Source organism: Eumetopias jubatus, unplaced genomic scaffold, assembly GCF_037043125.1.
Source record: "Eumetopias jubatus isolate StellerSeaLion01/CBP00866 unplaced genomic scaffold, mEumJub1_p1.0 scaffold_12, whole genome shotgun sequence".
Classification (NCBI taxonomy): Eukaryota; Metazoa; Chordata; class Mammalia; order Carnivora; family Otariidae; genus Eumetopias; species Eumetopias jubatus.
Window position 1 is genome coordinate 113683402 of NW_028274818.1, and position 23478 is coordinate 113706879.

Genomic DNA, 23478 nt, shown 5'->3' on the forward strand with positions numbered 1-23478 from the left:
GAAGATGTCAGTTCTCATTACATTAATCTATACATTCAAAACAATCCAATCAAAATTCCAGCAGGATGTTTTTGGATATAAACTAGCTGATTCAACAAGAATATGGAAAGGCAAAGGAAATAGAATAGCTAAAACAACTATGAAAAAGTAGAATAAAGTCAGAAGAATCACACTACTTGATTTTAAGATAAAGCTATAATAATCAAGATGGTGTGGTATTAGCTAAAGGATATACACATAGATCGGTAGAATTGATTAGAGTCCAGAAATAGACCCACACAAAGAGGACCGGTAGAGTTTTTTATGAAGGAGTAAGACAATTCAATTGAGAAATGTTGGTCTTTTCAATAAATGGTAATAGAACAATTAGACACCCATATTTTTAAAAAAAGAAACAACAAAAAAAGAAACAAAAAAGAACCTCTACTTAAACCTAACACTTTATAGTACAAAATCAAGTTAAAATGTATCATCGATCCAAATGCTAAGTGAAAACTATAAAATTTTTAAAGAAAACCTAAGAGAAAATCTCATGACCTGCAGTTAGACTTCCTCAAAATTAAAAAATTTGCTCTGAGAAAAACAGAATAAAAAGTCAAGCTACGGACTGTTAGAAAGTATTTGCAAATCATATATCCAACAAGAGACTTGTATCCAGAATACATCAAAGTTTTTCAAAACACAAAAATTAGCAAACAAATGACGCATTTTTAAATTTTTTTCATGGCTTTTTAATTGTCTTTTTTAAAAAAATTCAATTAACCAACATACAGTACATCATTAGTTTCAGATGTAGAGTTCAATAATTCATCAGTTGCATATAACACCCAGTGCTCATCACATCATGTGCCCTCCTTAATGCCCATCACCCAATTACCCCATGCCCCCCACCTCCCCTCCAGCAACCCTTAGTTTGTTTCCTATAGTTAAGAGTCTCTCATGGTTTGTCTCTCTCTCTGATTTCTTTCCATTCTGTTTTTCCCTCCCTTCCCCTATGATCCTCTGCACTGTTTCTTATATTCCGCATATGAGTGAAACCATAATATAATTATCTTTCTCTGATTGACTTATTCCACTTAGCATAATACCCTCCAGTTCCATCCACACTGATGTAAATGGTAGGTATTCATCCTTTCTGATGACTGAGTAATATTCCATTGTATATTTATATACCACATCTTCTTTATTTATTCATTTGTCAATGGACATTTGGCTTTTAAAAATGGGTAAATGATCTTGATAGACACATCACCAAAGTGGGCATATGGATGACAAATATGCACATGGAAATTGTTCTACATCAATGAAGAGAAATGCAAATTAAAAATAAGATGAGGTAACACAACACACACTTGAGAGTGACTGAAATTTTAAAAATTACTGACATTACTAAATGTTAACAAGGATAAAGAGCAACTTGAACTCTCATATATTACTGGTCAGAATGTAAAATGGTACAGCCTCTCTGGAAAATAATTTGGTCATTTCTTCTAAACATATAGACACTATATGATTCACCAATGCCATTCCTGGAAGAAATAAGAACCTATGTTCACACAAAAACATACTTGTGAATGTTTATAGCAGCTATTCATATTTGCTAAAATCTGTTTGTTTTGGCCCAAATGTCCTTCTATGGATGAATGGATAAACTGTGGTACACCTGTACAATGGGTTACTACTCAGCAACAGAAAAGTAATAAACTATTGATACATACAACTTGGATGAGCTTCAAATGCAATTTCCTGAGTGAAAGAAACGAGTCTCGATAAATTACATGCTCTGTTCTTCTATTTCTATAGCATTTTTGAAAAAGACAAAACTACAGTGATAGAAAACACATGAGTGGTTGTCAAGGTTAGGTATCAGGGGAAAGTAGGACTATAAATGAAATATCAGAAAAAGTTGACTTTATAAGAAGGAAATTTACCATGGATAGAAAGGAACATCACATAATGATAAAAGAGTCAATTCGGGGCGCCTGGGTGGCTCAGTTGGTTGAGCGACTGCCTTCAGCTCAGGTCATGGTCCTGGAGTCCCGGGATCGAGTCCCGCATCGGGCTCCCTGCGTCCCTGCGCAGCGGGGAGTCTGCTTCTCCCTCTAACCTTCCCCGCTCTCGTGTACTCTCTCTATATATCATTCTCACTCTCTCAAAATAAATAAATCTTAAAAAAAAGTCAATTCACCAAGAAAATACAACAATCTTAAGTGTGTACACATAAAAACAGAGCTTCAAAATACAAGAAATAGAATCTGATTGAGCTGAAAGAAGAAATAGTTTCATCAACAATTACATTTGGAGACTCAATGGTCCTCTCTGGATAAATGACAGAAATAAACAAAACATCTTTGCAGTGTTCTGGGGAAGCAGAAGGAATAGGTGTAAATAAAATGAGCCAAGTTCCATACTCTTGTTGAGGGTGCATGAATGTGATCTGAGGATACGTTTAAAAGAAGGAAGCATGAAAAAGAAGGTAAAGAAGGCCCACTGTGTTTCTTGGAGTGGAGAGCTACCAGGTAAAACACTAGTAAGGGCCTCTTTTCAAATGAGAATTTAAGGCAGGTTTGGAAAGAAGGTTTGATGAGTTAGAGGGAGGGCAGCTAATTCCGTGCTGAGAATAAAGAATAGTCAAGTGGGTAGAAAGATAATGTGTGCCAGTGTGCGTCTGGATTGGAGTGGGAGTAGGGGAGCAGTGGCCAATGAGGAGTTTGGAAAATGGGATGATAAGTTATGCTGAGAGCATAGTGGTTAGGGCACCATTTACTGTTGGCAGCGCTGGAAACCGAGACAGCAAAAGTACCGTTGGTGCATTGGGCTAATTGGAGTCCACACAGATAGGTGTCTTTGCAGGAGCATGAGGGAGTCCATGTCTGAAGAAGCGTCTTCTGGCACACAGCTTTCCCATCTGTGATCAGGAGGACCCCAGCATTCTGTGTCTGGGTGGCAGGGTCCACTTCTTTGAGGGTTTAGAAAGGACTTTAGGATTATCGCCCTCATTTCAACCATTCAAGAGTGCTCTACCTTGCTCATGTTCATGAAGTGGATTTCTGTGGAAGCGATTCTTCTGTGGAAGGAAATAAGAGGTCCTACACCTAAAATTTTGATGACGACTGTCCACTAGATAAATGACACATCATGGAATCCCAGCCTCTAGATATCTGAGTCGAAGGGTACTTCCAGACCCCTGATCTGATTTTTATGAGCAACTTTTGTTACTGAAGAGCTGCCAACTGCCTAAAACTCACACACCAGACTTGAAAAGGTAGTGTCTGGATATTGGGGGAGGCAAAGAGTAAGCTCAGTTTTGCCAAAGGCTGTCAAGAGTAAATTCCTTAAAAGTGATCTGACACAGCAGTTGTGAAACTGAAAGGTCATTATTGTAAAACTATACATAGGAGCCACAAATACACAGAATATATATTTTATAAAAATTTCCTGTAATTGATTTTCTGGTTGAATATTTTCTCCCATTAAAGTCTTTCCTAAATTTAATATGTGCCTTTAGTTTCCAACTGTTTTTGCTGGAGAGAAGATGGCCTACTATAGCATGTAGGCCACTATCCATGCAACGCTTTTTTAAACCTAAACCTAAGGTCTCAAATTACCCCTACTGATGCAACCTAAAAATGCCCAGCCCAAGCTCCCCTCCTGTTAGACCCATGTTTCCTCCTACCCACTGGACAGCCCCACCTGGACAGCTGGCAGAAGCTCACTGCTTACATGGCTCACACTGACTGCATCCTCCACACCTTTGCTCATTAACTTACTACCACTTCTTCCTCCCTGATACTCAATCTCAGATGAGAGGAAAAGCTTCTGCCAATGGAGAAATCTCGGAATTCAGGGTCATTATAGACTTTACCTGCCATCTCAAAGTTCCTAACTTCCTAAAACTCTTGTACATCACATCTCTCACCATCCTCCCATTCAGGCTGAATTAAGTGCTTTGTCATGTTATTTTGTTTTGTTTACTTGATATTCTTTCTCAGCATACATTCAATAAATGTTTGCTGGATGAATCAAGTTGCTGGAGGGTGCCATTCGCTGATTCAAAATGTGGAGCCTGCCCCCTGCCTGGGCCTTCCACCTCCATGGATGAAACCCACAGTTCTCCAACTGCTCACGGAACTTCAGAATTCCTATGGAAACTATTATTGAGGGTGTCACCATGGACGTCTCCTCCCCAGGTCCAAACACCATCTTGGAGGTGGGGTTGCTCTCAACAGGATGGTCCGTGGTGCTCCCTTCCTAGGAAACATGGTCTATCAGATTTCCCCAGCCCATTTATGCTCCTTGCCCTGCACTGGCGCCCACACTTTCTTATCAGTTGGATAAGAAAAAGCCATCTCCACAGGTTTTCCGCCCACCCTGCAGACTGTTGGCAACACAGGCCAGCCGTCCTAGCCACAGGACAGGACCCCCAGCCCTGCTATGCCACGACCTCAGGAGCCCGGGAAGGGAGTCTGAGCCATGGATACCATTTGGACAGCTTTGAAGCATGTCCATGCCCCGGCCTTTATCTGCAGAGTCTGAGGTGATTGGCCCCAGGGCTTTCTCCTTCCAATTTCACCCTCCCTGCAGCTAGCAGCACGCTCCCTTCCACTGCTCCTGGGTATTCCTGGCCTATCTCAGCTGCCCTTCCTCGGTCACCCACCCCTCACTCACATAGCCCCACCCTCTATGTGGGGTTGCACTCCACCCAGGGGGAAAGCCCCCTTCCTCCAGGAGGCATCATGACAGCTCCCAGCCCTGGGACCCCGGCAAGGATGCCCTGGAACACTAGAGTAGTCAAGAGATGTCGCTCACCTGAATTCAGGGGCAGGGAGACAAGTGTACTCTTCCTGACAGAGTTAGGGGGACTCTACAGGAGTGGGGTGTCTGGCATGCTGCCGATCCATTCATCCAACAGACCTGCCCTGTCAGACCACCCCACAACTTCCAGCTGGTGATAAGGATTCAGAGGCTTCCCCAGCCCATCCAGCCCATCCAGCCCATCCACGTTCCTTCTCCTGAATCCCTCCGCCTCTCCACCGTCTCTCCTTTTGGCCCCTTTCCCCATAAGTTGAACTCTAGATTCAGAGCCCTGACTGCCAGCCTGCCTGGGGCTCTCTGGACTTGGTTTCATACTCGTTTTCTCTCATGGACTCTGGCCATCACTTTCCCCAGGATGCTCTCAGTGCCCCTCACTAGCTGAGGGTGTCCTGGCTGGTCTCCTCCCCTGGCTGCTGGTCATTCTGGCCAAATCCCTCTTTCTCAAAGTAGAGGGGGAAATGTCTTGTTGATACTGCAGAATCTTAAATCATTTCCAATTTTTATGAGAATGCAAACTGGTATAGCACTTGTGGAATAAAATTTCAGACGCATTTATGAAATGTTAAACAATTCACACCCTCTCCACTCTAACCCAATGTCTGTGTTAGTATGTATATCTTATTAGAAAACATTCATATCTACCCAAGGATTCATAGTCAAAGATGTTGTTTTCATTTTATTAGTCATACGATAAAGGGAAAACAACTTGTTTCCACCAGGAAAAAAATTGTTTATGTGATTAATTATGGTATATACAAATTTAACATTCCAGGGAATACTTTCAAAAGTGAGATACGTCTATATGTGCTGTTATGGGAAGATCCTGCATCCATTTTATTGACAAAAGCTAGTGGCAGATCAATATGCACAGTATTACGGGTTAGGTTGAATAAAAACAATATATGTGTAGAGCATATCTATGAAAAAGCAATAGTGACCTTTAGAATAACACACACTAGGGGCGCCTGGGTGGCTCAGCTGGTTAAGCATCCGACTCTTGATTTCGGTTCAAGTCACGATCTCAGGGTCCTGAGACCGAGCTCCGAATCAGGCTCTGCATGGAGCCGGCTTGAGGGTCTCTCTCTCTCTCTCTCTCTATTTGACCCTCCCTCCATCACACACTCTTTCTCTCTCTCAAAGAAAAGAAAATGTTTTAAATTAAAAAAATAAAAATAACACACACTAGATTGTTATTCATGGTGACTTCTGAGGAGGAGGCTGAATTGTGGAGGAACTTTGAAAAGGGAATATTGTGACTCATCTGTATTTTTAGAAGTTTTTTTGCAATAGGAAGATATGCACTACTACCTTCTTAAGTAAAATTGCTAGAGAAGCCTAACAAAAAAAGCGGCTGCATGAAAGTAACTGCTAACTGATGCAACAAACTGTGACATTTGAAGGGCTAACACAACAGAAGTGCATCTTTGTGCACACAAATTCTGATACAGTTTGGCAGGGGCCCTCTGCTTTTCCTAGACCCTGGGTCCAGGTTGCTTTCATCTTGTGGTTCCCCTATCTCAACACGGGGTCACCATGCTTGCTGGTGAATCAAGGGAGACAGCATGGAGTGGACACACTGGCTCGCAAACGCCTGGACGTGAGAAACAATGCTTCTGCTCACATCTCCATGGCCAAGGGTCATCACACAACCCTCCCTAACTACAAGGGGACTGGCAAGGTGGTGTCCCCTGTATCCTGGAAGGAAAGCAAGACACACTATGGATGAACATTAAAGTTTCTCCCATGTATTGTTACACAGTAGGGGCTTAACCAAATGCAACTATTATAATTTGTTATGACTGACTTTATTGCTGGGAGGAGTTTCTTTTTTTAAGTTTTTTTTATTTGTCAGTGAGAGAGAGAGAGAAAGAGATTGCACAAGCAGGGGGAGCAGCGGGCAGAGGGAGAAGCAGGCTCCCCATTGAGCAGGGAGCCTGATGTGGGACTCGAGCCCAGGACCCTGGGATCATGACCTGAGCCAAAGGCAGATGCTTAACCGACTGAGCCACCCAGGCATCCCAGGGGAGGAGTTTTTGAGGTCAGTTTGCCTTGGAATTCTTTGAACTTTTCAAGCACCTCCTGTGTGACAGATACTTTCAAGTACAGGATGACATCTAATTTTCAAACGATTCTGTGATCCCAGCAGGGAGGATTCACTTCTTCATTTAGTGACCAGAGGATTACTACAGAGAGTAAGGTTCTATGTTGGGGGAGAGAAGGTGATTCCTAGCTGTTCCATGGGGACCAGTGCTGAGCTCGTTAGCAGGCCAGGTTCAAGAGTGAGACAGAAGAGCACACAGGGGAATACCAGGGAAAGGCTGCTGTAATTTGGGAAAGTGCCAGGTCTGGAAACAATGCCAGCGCCTGGGCAGTCAGTTTTCAAAGAACTCTGAGGTTCAGGCAGAAGAACTCTAGGTTAATAAAGCCCACAGACAGTACTCAAAACCTGTTTGATTCTCATTGTCACCTTCCTTCCTTAGCAACAGGTTTTTTAGTGCCTGAGCCACAGCATCCTTCTTTTTGTCACCTGGAAGACCCCATGCTCTCCTCAGGAATGATGTAGGACTCGGAAGGTTGAACACAAGCTGCAGTGGGTGGGAACAGCGTGGACTCTACACGAATTCAGACCCGGGTTCTAGTCGCTGCCCTGTCACTCACTAGCCACGTGATCCTGGGAAAATGACTAAGTCCCAGGAGCCTCAGGTTCTTTCGGAAGTGAGTGAGTTACGTGAGTGAGTTTGATAAGCCCCGTCTTGCAGGACTGCAGGAATGCATGTGATATATGGAAAGCACCTTGCACAGTGCCTGGCACATATTGGAACTTTGATGAATGGCAGTGATTTCAAGTGTTGTTTTGATCCCAGGGCCTTCCACTCTCTCCTCTGGGGTATTATTTTATTTATTTATTTTTTTTGTTACCGAGGTCATGTTAGAGAATGTGCAGCTCAATAGGACATGGAATAGCTAATCAGCCAAAGAGGGTGCTTCATAAGTAAAACTCAATCCATTTTCTAAATCAGAGGATATATGTGAGATATATGGGAATATGTGTGGCATTCAGGTGTGAGGGAATTGTCCCAGCTGGACACAATACAGAGCTCCTGGAATGTGAGTCAAAGACCAGCTCCTTCCCTCCCTCCCAGCTGCTCTTCCACCAAACCACTCCTTTCACTCATTTCTCCCCTGACCAAAACCTAGACCTTGCTTACTTATAGCTGTCCAAATTACACTCCAGATAATCAAACTAAAATGACTTTTTAAGCAGTGGGTTCTGGCTTTGCATGGTCAGGACAAGAGTGCCAGTCTAGAGTCTTCTGGGCTCCACTCCAAAGGAATATCACTGTATTTCTCCAGAAATACTTGCAGATGACGGATATAAAACACCTAGTCTGTGCACTGTGTTCAACGGCCTTGGGATGAGAGTGCAGGATACCTTCTTTTCCTGCCCCAGGAGGAGATTTCTCCCTGGTTTGTCCATAATCCAGAAGGAACTTCTCAGAGCAATTATCCATTTCAGACTTTGCTCCCACCTCTAAGGTACGCTGTCTCCAAGTAGGGCCACTGTCACCCCCCAGGTTCACGGTGATCAGCTGCACAGAAGGAAGCACGGTGACCTGACACCCTGAGCCACCCAGGCCAGGGGCACTTCCACTGCAGTGCTTGCCCCGGGAGATGCACTCCCTCACCCTTCTTCCACTTCTTCTGCAGGTCTCAGGGCAACTCTCCCCACTTTCCTGCCATGAGTGCAGCTGCTAGACAGTCCCCTAAGGGTGGGACGTGTCCTGCTTCTCCTAATGTCCCCACTGCTCACACACAGGGCCTTCCAGAGAGCAGAGCTCAGCCCATGTCTGGGAATCAAGGAGCCAGTGAGCAGGGCTCCCTCTGTGCTGAGATGTCATTTCTCCTCCTTTCTTGAAGAACTAAGTGAGTGAAGGCGCACGCATCTATGTTACTTTTGCAGAATGACAGAGGAGAAGGAGTAAGAAGCAAAAATGAATAATCTTTTATTTCCGTATTTCCTGACCCCGTCACTTGACTGCTCCATTTTTCCACCTTTCCAACAAATTCCTATGCCAATGCCCCATTATTTCATTCCAGAACCCAAACAAGGAGGGAAGATCTCCCACCTTATTTCCAGAATATGACAAAACTCTTAAAACTCTTGAACTGGGTAAGTCCAAATGCTCTGGGGTGGATGTCATGCACACATTTACCTGCCAAAGCTGGTTAAAACTTGTACTCCAAGGAACAACATTTGAGAGCTTCCTCAAGAAACCCAAGCTCTGGATGTCAGAGTCATCGCAGAGAACAGGCCCCCAGAGATGCTGGCTCTTCACCCTGCTTTCTTCCCCCAACCCTCCCTGGCCCTGCCTTACTTAGAACTCCCGGGGCTCTCTCTTTTCACACACACACACGGAAGAACCAAAATGTGGCCTCACTTCATGCCCAGCACCCCGCAGGAGAAGCTGCCGACCCCACCAAAGCCTGGAAAGGGCCTGGCCGCCACTGGGACTCAGGCCTCCTCTCCCTCATCTCTCACAGCTCCTTCAGACAGGGCCAGGGAGGAAGCCAGCTGCCCACACCTGACCCGGAGCAAATACTCCAGCACTTGAAACTTGCTGGTTCAGCATGGGCCCTGCGACCCCACGGGAACTCGTAGCGGTCAGGGTCGCTGCCAGGCACCTGCCGGTACTCCAGGTACCCTTCCAGCACCCAGACTTTGGTGAAGAGCTCCCTGGGCTCCCCATAGATGATGTGCTCCTGGCCGGCATACACCCCCATGACCCCCAGCATTTCCCACACCTCCTCCTCGGGGGCACGGTCGCCATGCAGGGGGCTCACCCCCAGGACCAAAACGAGGAGGCCGGTCTTGGGCATGCCATGCTCACCGCTCAGCATCCCATCACAGGTGAGACCCAGGACATTGACCAGGATGTAGGAGTGGTCACTGTGCTCCAATTCCTTCACGTCCACGCCAAAGACCAGCCACATGCACTCAGAGGCTTGGCCCAAGATCACTGGGAAGTCATCCTGGTAATCTTTGCTGACGATTTCGAGCATCTCTGCCTGGCGGGTCGGCTGCTTGTTGCGGTATTTGAGGAGCAGGAACTCCACCAGGGCAGCCACTTTCACGTGGAGTTTGTCCTGGAGAGAGGGTTGCGTGACTTCCGGCTCCTCCCAGGTGCTCAAACCCTCCTCATCTAAGCTGCTGGGACCTCCTCTTCCCCAGCCCCCGATAGCTGTGCCTCCACCAGGCCCTGGGCCGGGCCTGGGTCTTCCTCCAGCTTCCAGAGCTCACTCCTCTGACCCAGGGGCATGGTGTTTGTGTCGGGCTGAACCTGAAGAAAGAGGTGGGATGGCTCCTCAGGGTGCAGCCCCGGCAGCAGAGGCCTGAAGTCCTGGAGCTGACAGTGCACTGCATCGGACTTGGGTGCTGAGGGGTCCCCTCTGCGGTGGGACGGGCGAGCCCCTAGCTCCATGCTCAGAGCAAGTACCTCACCTTGACCACTGGCACTCACCAGCACCTCCCCTGCTCTGGGACCTTAGAGGCTCCTGCCTCAGACCTAGGCCTCGACTCTGAATTCTGGAAGCCCCTGGAGGAGAAAAGGAGGAGTCACTTCAGGGTGCAGACACAGAGCACGGCCCACGGCCCCCAGTGGGGCAGGAGGGCTGGGGCGGACTCTGTGAGGTCCCCATCTGTCCAAGCTGGATGGTCCCCTCGGCCCCTCAGGGGACTGCTATTTCCCCTGGCAGGGCCTGGGCCGCACCCCCGCAGCCTGAGGCCACAGGGTCACAGAAGACCACGGAGCCCTGGGACCCCACAGAAGGTAAGCGAGGGGGCCCACCTCTGCCCACGCCTGCCAGAGGTCTAAGGGCTCGTCTCGGGATCCCAGGGACGGCCAAGCTCGGCTGCCGTCTTTGCTGGGATGGGCGCACCTCTCCGTCTATACCTTGACCCCACGGAAGGCCTGGGAAAACTCCCTGTGTTGACCGGAGGCCACCCTCCTGGTGCCAAGGCCTCATCTCTGGGAGACGCCAGAAGGAAAAGTCAGGAGAAATAACTTGGCCCACCGATCACCCGTCTCCCCATGGCTGGCAGCAGCGTCAGGGTAGGCCTGGGCCCTATGGATCTTGCTGTGGGAGGCATCCCCTCATTTCTCATCTGCCCCCCACCATCAGGGCCAGACCCAGAGCCAGGGCACCTGCCTCCTCTGCTACCCGAGTCCAGAACCTCAGGCCCGGGCCCTCTCCATCCTGAGAGGAAGGATCTGGAGAGGAGGAGGGACTCAGCCTGACAGGCCCCACCCAGGGTTCCCAGGGCCTCCAGGTAGGGGCTGCACACACTTCTGGGCCATCCCTTCCTGGTCCCGAGGGGTTGGTGGGGAGTCACTCACTCCTCCCTCGGGTGTCCCCACACTGATTCTTGGCAGGAGCAGGGACTCCTGTGTGTCTCCCAGGTGCGCTTCCCCAGATGACCTGACCCCGACCTCTCCCAGCATGGTCCTCACCTCCCTGAGAGCTCCGAGAAGAGGGTGAGGAGCCAGCACGTCCTCGTCCACGGCCACGTCTCCATCCACCCCCTCAGGCCCTGGCAAGATCCCAAAGGGCTGGTAGTAGGGACGGGCCACTCTGTCCTGGGGTGGGGATGCCCTCAGGCCCTCAGGACGCTAATCTTCTTTCTTCCTGCCAGGGCCTGCGCTTCTTCCAGGTCCCCAACGTGAGACAGAAGGCATGTGCCCCTCAGACCAAGACCTCAGCTCCCCGAGGACTCCCGCCTTCTGGCCCATGAGACAAGTAAGCATGCGTGCCAGGTTGGGCCCCCGCTGAACGATCCTCCCTGGATCGGGCACGGCCAGACTCCTGTGCCCTGGCTTCTTTGCTGAGATGGGGTGGAGGGGGTATGGCCAGTCCTCCCCCAGGGTCCTCACCCTGAGTCCCAACCGGACCCGTGCCCCGCCCCCCGACCCCGCACTCCACCCTCACACGCACACAGGCCCGCCCCACCCCAGGCCCGCTCCTTCTCACCACAGGCCCTCAGGCTCTAACAGCCAGATGTGGACCCCCGGACAGGAGGCATGGGCTCCTCCTCCACAAGGGGCCTCCTCCATGGCCTGTCCGTACTGCGGCCCAGTCAGTCCTCCCTCTGGTCCTCCCCTTCCATCCTGGCAGGACCGGGCTCAGCCTGGGGGGCCCTGAAGCCTGCTCCTTCCACCCAGACCCCAGGCTCTAGGAGACGTGGCTGGGAAGTCAGGGCACACCCTAGGTGACCATCTGGCCCCGGGGTCTCCCGGGACCGAATCTGTTCACTGTCCCCAATCCCGCAGTCCTCCTTCCGGTCCTCACCTTTCCACCCAGCAACACGTGGGCCACGGCCCCCCACCAGCATACTCGAGGCAGTGCTCCATCCAAAGGGCCAGGGGTTCTCGGAGGCCCTGAGGCCAAAGTGGCCACGCACTGTGTGGGCTCTTCCATCCCAGGAGTCTCCCGTGGCTGAATCAGGGCCGCGGTCCTGCGGGCTCCCTGGGGAGTCCCTTGGGGGTCCTCGCTTCGAGCCCTGGCAGGTCCTAGGCCCCTCCGGCTGCTGTCCCGAAGCTGGTCTGCCATCACCAAGGCCCTCCCTGCCCTGACCCCACCAGGGTAAGTCTGTGGCTAACACGTGTGGCCACGAAGCCCAGGGCTTCCCAAGGCTGAGATGGGGCATCCAGGTCTCTCGGGCCTTCTTCTGATCTCCACCAGGACTCCCTGGGTGCCTATGCCTCCGCCTGTCCCTACTGCCTGTGGATCGGCTCCTGGGCGCCGGGGCATCCCGTGTCTGGGACACCCGGATGGGTGAGTGGGGGACACACAAGCGCACGCATGAACACAATCGGGGTGTCCCCGTCCTCCACTCAGGCCTCTAGGGACTGACTCTGGGCTGGGGTCCAGGGTCTCTCAGTCCTCCCTCTGCAACTTCAGTGTAAAGCCCAACAGGACCTGGGCTTGCCCCTCTGCCCCCCTGAGGGAGGCCCTGCTCCTTCGATCCACCAAGGACCCCAGGTTCTCGGGAGACCCAGATGCAGAAGTCCGCCGAACTGGCCACGTGTCCCCATCCCGCCCAGAGGGGGCTCCCTAGACTGACATCATGGGTGGGCTTCTGCGGGGCTCCCCTCTGTCCTCCCTCAGGGTTTAACCCTGGCCTCCGCAAGCCACCCCCCGCCATGGGGTGACTAAGGCCCTCCCCTCTGCCCACCTGAGCATCTGCTCCTTTCATCAGGGCCTCACCTCATTCTCTCTGAGACCCGGACTCAGAAGTCCAAACTCACCACTTGTTCCAATCAGCCCCCCTCCCCCCAATGGACCTTCCCTGACTGACGCTGTGCTGGGGTCCAGGGTCCCTCAATCCTCCCTCTGCATACTCACCGTAAAGCCCAGCAGGACCTGAGGCCTCCTCTCTGCCCAACGAGGGAGGCCCTTCTCCTTCTGCCAAGGCATCCAGCATCTTTGAGACCCGGAAGCGGAAGTCAGGACTCACCACGTGTTCCCATCACCCCCACCCCGCCACGGACCTTCCCAGACTGAGGCTGGGCGGGGGTCCAAAGTCCCTCAGTCCTCCCTCTGCATCCTCAGCGTAAAGCCCAGCAGGACCAGGGCTCGCCCCTCTGCCCACCCAAGGGAGAACCAGCAATTACACTACTGGGTATTTACCACAAAGATAGAAATGTAGGGATCTGAAGGGGTGTGCACCCCAATGTTTATAGCAGCAATGTCCACAATAGCCAAACTGTGGAAAGAGCGAAGATGACCATCGACAGATGAATGGATAAAGAAGATGTGGTATATATACACAATGGAATATTATGCAGCCATCAAAAGGAATGCGATCTTGCCTTTTGCAACGACGTGGATGGAACTGGAGGGTGTTATGCTGAGTGAAATAAGTCAATCAGAGAAAGACATGTATCATATGACCTCACTGATATGAGGAATTCTTAATCTCAGGATACTGAGGGTTATTGGAGTGGGGGTGGGGTGGGAGGGATGGGGTGGCTGGGTGATAGACATTGGGGAGGGTATGTGCTATGGTGAGCACTGTGAATTGTGTAAGACTGTTGAATCACAGATCGGTACTTCTGAAACAAATAATGCAATTTAAGTTAAGAAAAAATAAAAAGAAGATAGCAGGAGGGGAAGAATGAAAGGGGGGATATCGGAGGGGGAGACCAAGCATGAGAGAGGGTGTACTCCGAAAAAAAACTGAGGGTTCTGGAGGGGACCGGGGTGGGGGGATGGGTAGCCTGGTGATGGCTATTAAAGAGGGCACGTTCTGCGTGGAGCACTGGGTGTTATGCACAAACAGTGAATCATGGAACACTGCATTAAAAACTAATGATATAATGTATGGTGATTCACATAACAATAAAAAAATTTTAAAAAACAAAACAAAAACAGCTCCTGGATTCATTAATTTGGTCTTCTTGGGTTTTGTTTTATAGTTTAAATTTCATTTGTTTTTGATTAATCTTTATTTTTTTTTGTTTCTACTGGCTTGGTTTTTATTTTGTTTTCCTAGTTCCTTTAAGTGTAATGTTATGTTTTTTATTTGATATTTGTCTTGCTCTGTGATGTATTCCTGTACAGTTATAATGTCTCCTCTTAGAATAGTTTTGCTGCATTCCAAAGATTTTGGATCATTGTAGTTTATTTTCATTTTTCTCCATATATTTTTTGATTTCCTTTTTTACTTCTTGTTTCATCTATTCAATATTTGGTAGAATGTTATTTAGCCTCCATGTATTTGTGCTCTTTCCATCTTTTTTTCTTGCAATTGCTTCCTAGTTTCATACCATTGTGGTGAGAAAAATGCATGATACAATTTCAATCTTTTTGCATTTGAGACTTTTTTGTGGCCTAACATAGGATCCATTTTGGAGAATGCCTCATGTACTGGAAAAGATTGTGTATTCCAATATTTTTTAAATGAAATGTTCTGAATATATCCGGTAGGTCCATCTGGTACATCGTGTTATTCAAAGTCATTGTTTCCTTGTTGATTTTCTGGCTAGATAATCTATCCATTGATGTGAGTGAGGTCTTGAAGTCCTCTATTGTATTACTGTGATTACCTTCCTTTATGGCTCTTAAGAGTTGCTTTGTGTATTTCAGTGCTCCTATATTGTGTGCATCAATATATTGTTTTACGTTTTCTTGTATCTTTCAGCACTTTTAATGTAACATGCCACACCTCTCTGGCCTGCAAAGTTTCTAAGAAATTTATTGATAGTTTTATGTCATTTCCCTTATATGTAAGTTTTCTTTTCTAGTGCTTTTTAAGATAATTCTCACTTTATCAATACTATTTTGCCATGAGGTGTCTTTGTTTGCACCTCCTTGCTTTGATTTTTTGGGGGGAGGGTTTCTTTGTGCCTCCTGGATCTGGATACCTCTTTCCTTCCCCAAATTAATGAAATTCTCAGCTATTATTTCTTCAAATAAATTTTCTGCCCCTCTTTCTCTCTCTCCTTCAGGATTCTTTATAAAGTGAATGTTATCAATCTTGATGATACGCTGAGTTCCCTTCACCTTGTCACATACTTTATTATTCTTATTTTCTTTCTTTTTTGCTGTTCATCTTTGTTGTTTTCCATTAATCCTCCTTTAGCTCCCTGATCCATTCCTCTGCCTCATCTTATATGCTATTGCTTCCCTCTACTGTATTTTATTTCAGTTCCTGAGTTCTTTATCTAAGTCTGGGTCTCTTTTCAATATGTTCTGTCTTTGTATGACTGAGAGCCTACAGTCTTTTCTCAAATCCCATGAATATCTTACAGCCATTACTTTGAATTTATAACAGTCATATCGATTATTTCTCTTCATTTAGCAATTTGATGCAGTTTTGCCCTTGTTCTTTTGGGATATATTCCTCCATCTCATTATTATGTGTAACCCTCTGTGCTTGTTTCCTATGTATTTGGAAAATAAGCTACATTTCTTGACCTTAACAGTCATGGCTTTTTGAAGAAGAGGTCCTGTGTTGTCCAGCAGCACAATGCCCCGGTTCACCAGAACCAGGTACTCTAAGGAGGTCTCTATGTGGATTGTGTGCACTTTACTATCATGACTGACTAGAGTTTCCTTCAGTCCATTTGGCTGCAATTGACAACTGTGCTTGTTACACCAAGAAGGTTTTTGACCCTGTGCTGTGAAGGGACCAGCCTGCTCCAACATGTGCTAGAAGTTGGAAGGTGACAGCAGTCAGGAAAATGCCTGCCTTAAGCTCATGTGCAGGGGCTACTTGAAGGATGATATCCTTGCCGTGTGCCTTGAGGCTCCCAAAGTGGGCAGTAATAGCAGTCATACCTGCTATGGCTGCCCTTGCCCCAATTTTTAATTCTATCTCATTATGATAAGGAAAGCTAGTTTGTATGACTTTACACTTCTTAAAATGTTAATAAATGTTTATTGGTCTTATATAAGGTCTATCTTGGAAAACGTTCCATGTTCCCCTAGAAATCATGCCAAAATTTCTATATATATTTAATATCTCTGGGTTTTGGTATACATATATTTATAATTGTGAAGTGTCATTATTATTGTTATGTGTCCTTTTCCTTTCTTACAGTTTCATGTTTGTGTGAATTTAGTATAAATGCCACTGATCTCAATCGGTTACTACTTCAGCACAGTCTTTTTTTTTTTTATTGTTTCATTAACAATCTATCAACGTCTGTCCTTAGAACTAAGGAGAGTATCCTGTAGGCAGCATAGTTATTTTCTCTTTTTAAATCCATTCCATTCTGTCAATCTGTATCTTTTGAATGGGACATTTAATAGGATTACTGGTGGGAAAATAACTCAATGCCTTTTTGTTAAGTGTTTTCTTGTTATAGCTATTGCTGTCCCTCATTACCTTTTTTAATGCCTTCATTTTGTTGATTTTTTTAATAATGGGATGCTTTTATTTACCTCCTATTTCCTTTTGTCTGTAGTTTATTGATACTTTATTTGTCATTACCATAGTGTATTTGTTTGCTGGGGCTGCCATATCAAAGTATCGCAACCTGGGTTGTAATTAATAATAGGTAATTTTCTCACTTTTCTGGAGGCTACAAGATGGACGTCAAGGGGTTGGCAGAGTTGAATTTTGTTGGGAACCCTTTCCTTGGCTTGTAGACATCCATCTTCTCTGTCTGTCTTTACACGGCTGTAAGTCTAAAAGTGTCTGTATCTTAAACTCCACTTATATGAAATCACGTATATTGGATGAAGGTGACCCATATGATCCATGTTGACTTAATTGCCTATTGGAAGTACTATTTCCAAATACAGACACTATAAAATAATGGAGGTTAGGATTTCAACATATGAATTAAGAGGGGACCCAATTCGGTCCACAACACATGTGGATTACAAAAAAATGATTTCTACAATACATTACGTTACTGATATCATAGATGAGATTTTTGTATGTGTGGGCCCATTAATATGTATTTATAATAATTTTCAGGTTTCTCATCCCCAATGTGACTGGGTAAAAAGTCCATGTGGTCACCTGTGGAAAGCTGAAAGCCCTAACCTACTCGTCAAACCCTTGCTGACCACTGCTGTCCTGCCAAGAACCCTGTCCCCTCTCTCCAGAGAAAACGAAGTCACTCGGATTGGGGGGGGGGATTCTCGCATTGTGACGAGCGAGGGTGTGAAGCTGAGGTTCACTGAGGTCTAGAGGGCTGGGTTCTGGGGTCTCAGAGCTCAGAGAGCACGTGACATGTCCCTTCCACTCACAGATGGGGAAATGGATGTCCAGAGAGGGGAGGAGTTGGCCCGCAACCTCAAAACCCCATCTCGAGCTCTTCTCCAAGTGCCGTTTCAGGGGACAATCCCCCATTTCCAGAAGGTAGCAACTGGGGTTCCAGGCCCCAGATAGAGCCACAGCCCATACCCCATTCAAAAAACGTCCAGGTTCTCCTGGGGCTGCATGCACCCTTCCACCCAGCGACCACACGAGCCATCAGTGGTGAGGTTGTGGACAGGGGACTCGGCTGCCAGTTTCTCCCGCTCTAAAAGGGGACAGTGTCCCGCATTCTGGTGGACATTACCACTAGGCACCACATATGTGCCCTGCACTTCAGAGACCACTGAGGAAATGACCTGCAGTGTCCCTACCACTGTGAGAGCCCGTCCCATACTCACCTTTCTCTTTCAAGAATCCCCAGCCAGCCACCCAGCAGGCCTAGGGAACTCGAGGTGGGCCTGCGCTAAATTGGGGCAGGCAGCCCCTTCCGATGAATTGCCCACAGGGAACGGGAGGGGTGATCTTCATGAGAGCGATGTCATTGTGCTCTAAACTGGGGATGTATTTCTCATGAATGATGATTTTCTCGACATCTCTCTCCTGTTGAGGCAGCTTCACTGGCTTTTCATTCCCATACACAATTTCCCTTGTTCCAAAAATCAGTCTCCAGTCATATACTTTTCTGTGGGCACAGAGGCAAGCCAGGTCATCCTCAGAAAGGACGGACTTGACAGAAACCTCTGGTGATCATGATCCTCAGAGCCCTCCTCAGCAAGGGCCTGGGACCACCCACTCATGGTCTGGTTGCCACAAAGCCCAGAGCCCCGGGGAGACTGCGCACAGAGAGCCCTGGAGAATGTCCCTTTCTGGGAAGAGCCTTTCTGAAGACCCCCCTCCACATGCTCCCACACGTACTTTTTGGAGAGGAAGCAGTGGGCAGCCGTAAGCAGCCAATGGGAGTTCAGCAAGGTGCCTCCGCACGCATGGTACATTCGGTTATTATGGGACATGATTACCTGGAGGCTGACCATCCAGGGCCAGGCCCCGATTGTTGCATCCTGCCCCCTGATGATACGGCCACTTCCCGGTGGGTTCTGCCTGAACCATAACCCACAGGGGGCACTGGGGAGAGACCAGGGGCACAGTTCAAACCAAGAATAGGCACAGCCTGTACTCGCAGCTGCACGATGGGGGAATCAGGGCTAGGGGGCTGGGCAAAATGGGGCAACCGGGAGTGTGGAGGGTCCGAGGGGGAGCTGCTGAGGAGAGGTGCTGTCAGGGTGGTAGGGAAGCCAGAAGCTGCAGACTTCGGAACTGGTTTTGAGGAGTATGAGTTCTGGGGTCTTGTGGGTGAAGCCCCAAGGCAAGGAAAGAAGGCGCCGTAGGAAGCAAGATGGATGATAAGGGCCCTAGAAATATGAGAGATCCCGAGGCAGGGGGGAGGCTAGAGGAGGTGAGAGAGAGGTGTAATGGCTTGAGGTCTTTAGAGCCAATTCTGGGCGGGAAACTCAGGAAACAGCCACAGGGGTGTTGGGGCTGCGATGTGGGGTTGGATGGTGGCAGGAGGAGGGAGAGTAGCCACGGCAGGTCCAGTGATCCCAGGTGTGGGGAGCAGCGGCGTCCTGGGGTGGAAGTTCTGGGAACTGGGGAGAGGCCACAAGAGTTTGGGTGTAACTTGGGGTCTGTCAGAGTCTAAGGTGGAGGCCCAACCCTAGAAGAATGCCATGACAACACCCTGGGGTCTTTGGGGTCAGCCACAGGAGGAGCACCTCACTATCCGTGGGAAGAAAGGGGTTTCTAAAAATTGGGACTTGATGTGCAAGAGGCAGTGAGGTCAGTCTCTAGGTGAGGGAAGGACCCCAGCGTCTGTGCTACGGGAGGCATAGGAGCCCGAGGACAGCCCTGGGGTCTCTCGGCTGATGAAGCTGGGAGCACGAATGGTCTGAGTTGGGGATGTGGGTCACACCCGTGAGACCCAGGGGACTACTAAGTCCCAAGCTTGGCCTCCTTCCTAGTCCTGGACAGAGGGAGTCTGGGTGGGGCTTGCTATTCAGAAAACACCCTTTCCACCCCCGGACGTGTCCCTGACACATACTCACACGTGGCGTTATCTTTGGCAACCACAGACACTGCCAAGGCCAGCAGAACGGCAGTTGGCAGCATCTCTACCATACTCCTGCCCCAGCCTGGCCTGGAAGCCCAGTGACCTCACAAACCTCTGTGGCCTCCTGACCAGTCAGCATGGCTACCACCCTCCCCCACCCCAATAGTCAGGCCAGGCAGGAGCCGTTTAGCTTAACCGGTCCAGGCTGAAACAAGATGCCAGCTTTCTGTACAGGCTCCTCTGCAACCCTCGGGTGATGGGGGCTCATGTGCAGCCCCCTCCCTCTGTCCCAAGGCCAGGATCTTCATTCCCAGTTACCCTTTGAAGGCTCCGTATCATCTTAGGATCCAGTTTTGTGCAGTGTCAGGGTCTGCCCCTCATGCAAGCTGCAACCAGAGTTCCTGTTCCAAATCATGGGTTGAGGGGCAGTTCTGTACATCTGTGTCAAGATGATGCAGCATGTCAAGGTCACAGGGTGTCGGGATCACCAGATTAATCGATCCTTGACCCTGTGTAGGGCAAATTGTCTTTCCCTCTTCCAAGTACATACTATCAGCACATTTTTCAAAGAGCCACTTTGAATTTCTCTAATTTAGGACTACAAAGTCCACCTTTCTATTCACTGCTGAGTATCACAGGGTCTGGGGTTTCCTACCTGAGTGTCTCCAGGTCTCCTCTCTGGGACCTACATGCAGGAAGATGTGTCTCCTATACCTGAGGGTCAGGAATTCTCACCACAATAACCTGAATATCCTGAGGTTTCAATTTTCTGATTGTCAGGGGACGGCATCTCACCGACGGGAGCATGACAAATTCTCACCTCACATACCTGCATGTTAAGAAGTTTCACCTTCCCGTAGGAGTGTGAGGAGGTCACACCTCCACCTGCATGAAGGGCAGTGTGCCCTCCTCTCCCTGAGTGTAAGTTCTCCACCAGACCATCTGAGCATCAACAGGTTGTCCCTCGCCTACCTGTGTGTCAGGACACCTCATAGCTTCTTCCTGAGTGTTATGAGTTTTCAGATTGTCAAATGAGCTTTATTCTCCTACTAACTTTCTAACTGAATGTCGCACTTTCTCAGCTCACATAACTTTCAGGAGGTCACATGCCCTTCAACTGAATATCCAGTAGGTCTTATATATCTTTACCTGAGTATCAGGAGCCATCATCTCCTAACGCTAACCCTAACCCCTACCCCTAACCCCTACCCCTAACCCTAGCCCTAACCCTAACCCTCACCCCTCACCCTCACCCTCACCATAAACCCTAAACCTAAACCTAAAACTCACCCTCACCCTCAACCTAACCCTAACCCTCACCCTAACCCAGGGCTAGTCAGCAGAGAATCTGGAAGGCCAGCCCTCCAGAGCCCCTGCTAGACCAGCCAGAGACTCCATGAGCCCAGAGCGAGCCCTCCCCTGCCTGCCCAGCCAAGCACCTGCCCCTGAGCTTCATGATGGCCTGTTCTTGACCGTGAAGGTGAGCTGGCCGACTAGGAGGTGGAGGTCAGCTGGTGGGACAGGCTGTAGCTACAGGACAGAGTGACACATCTGAGCTAGCAGGAGCCACACTCTGGTATCCCTCCCGGAGTCAGACCAGGAGCTGGAATCTCGGTGCCCTAGGGGCCAGCACACAACAGGGTCTGCACTGACCAGGGATCCATGGCACCCAGGGAGACTCCATTCTGCCCTCTCCCCACTCCTGCCTGGCCTCACCTCTCCTCACTTTGGGGCTGCAGGACCCGGAACCAGGCCCCATAGGGACGGCTCGGTTCCAGCTTGTAATGATTTCGCAGCCCGTGGAGCCCCTGGGGCTGGAGGGAGGACTGGCTGTGGACAAGGACTGGGCTGGGGAGGATGCAGGGCCTTCTGGAGAGTGAAGGATGGGGCAGGGGCCGAGTCCTGGGGCCACTGCTCATGTCTACAAAGGGCTGAAATCCCTAAATGCCCATGGGGTCCCTCATTACAGTAACGACCCCCTTCACACTCGGGCATCCTGCTGGGGGGCCCCTCCTCCCCGGCCTCCTTCCCGCCCCTCTGACTCCAGCTGGGGCTGCCGCCAGGGACAGGCTGGACCTCTGTCCCGGCTCCTGCCAGGAAGACAAGGCAGAAGGAGGAGAGGAGAAGGGGAAGGGGCGGACTGATCTTCTCGTGTCCTGAGCCGGCCTCCACTGATGCCTCCAGGTCCTCTGGCCCAGCCCTGCACTTAGCTGGACCCTGAGAGGGAGTCTGCATTCCAGGCCAGCTGGGTGGGGGGTATTCAATGACCTGTGCGTCCCCAGATGTCCTACCCACCTGGCCTTGCACCCTAAGGCCTGCCGCCCAGGGTGGGTGTGATTGCGGGGCCCAGTGGACTTTGGGGCCACAGAGCAGTCGGCTGTGGTGAGGGGATGTGGGGGAACGGTCAGGTGCAGAGCCATGGGGCTCATGTACATCCGCTGCAGGGCTGGTTCACCGTACAGGTGCTGTGTGCAGGTCTCCTTTGCATACCTGGACATGACACACCTGGCTGGCCCTCTCGGTGGGGAGGCCTGGGTGCCTGGTGCACCTGTCCCCCACCTACCCCTGGAGGAGTGGCCACGTTCAAGCGTTTCCATGTCCAACCCTCAGGGACAGTTGGGAACCTGGGTCAAGAGAGGCAGGGACTGACCCAGGACAACTGAGGGATGCAGAGCCCAAGAAGCAAGGCTGCTCTCCAGTCCTAGGCCAGACCCAACCCTCCCATGAGGTTCGCTTTGGGGGTGAGAGCCCCTCAGATCCTTGGGGATAGCTACCCACCCCGTCCCATGTGGGGACATGACCTTGGCATCCCCAGGCATGTAGAGGCATGTGCACCTGCAAACCCACCCACACACACATACCACTCTGACTGCCCAGCTGGGGTCAGAAGGGGAGGGCACCCTGGGAACGAGGTGGGGGACAAGGGGGAAAGAAGAAAGAGGTTGGAGACAGCTGGGCCATGGGGCAGGGCATCAGGACTCCTGGCAAGGACCCAGATCCAGAGCATGGGGAGGGGAGACAGGCCAGGCTGATGGTCAGGGGTCCCCAAGGGACCCAGGGGGTTGCCAGGGAACTGGGAGAAGACAGGGTCTGGGTTCCGGTGTCCACCACCACCCTGGGCACTTGGGAGTAGGAAGAGATACCCACCCCCAAGTCCGGAGGGCTATAGCACAAAAGGCCTCAGCTTACTCTTCTGTCACTTGGGCTGCAGAGATGCAGTGTCCCAAGGGTCCCACAGGCTTGTCGAAGAGCCTGTTGGCCTTGGATCTCCATCCCCGACCCCCTGTGATCCCAGTCTGGGGAAAATGTTTTCTAACCCCTCGAGGTCCTTCTCAGCAGAGGACAGACTCGGGGCTTGGGGGCCTTAGGACCTGGCTACGCAGAAGGTGGAAGAGCACAGGGCCACCAGTCTGAAGACCAAGGTCAGGGCCCTCCTTGTTGCAGCCTCAGGGTCCCCATGTGGAAGAGGATCCAGGATCACTGCTCTGGTCAGGGGGAGGAGGCCTTGGGAAGGAATGGAGCACCAGGACCGGAGAGGCAAACAGCGACAAGGGAGGCTTCTGAGGTTTCTCACATCGCCCATGGAACCCACAGATCCTGCTCCTGTGAGAGACACAGACACAGAGACAGAGAAGGAGACAGAGAATGAACACAGGACAGAGGTAACCAGGAGAAGTCATAGACTTTCCTCCACCAGCTTGGAAATGACATCCAGGCATTTTGTGCCATTCCATTCCTGAGAGCGCGTCACACAGGCCATCCACCCTGGACGGGAGGGGATTCCACAGGG

General features: G+C 49.8%; 1 pseudogene; it reads right to left on the bottom strand.

Annotated features, from left to right (window-relative positions):
• Positions 1-19747, bottom strand: part of LOC148162938 (acrosin-like) — a 111307-nt pseudogene extending 91560 nt beyond the window's left edge.
• Positions 19748-23478: the final 3731 nt, after the last annotated feature.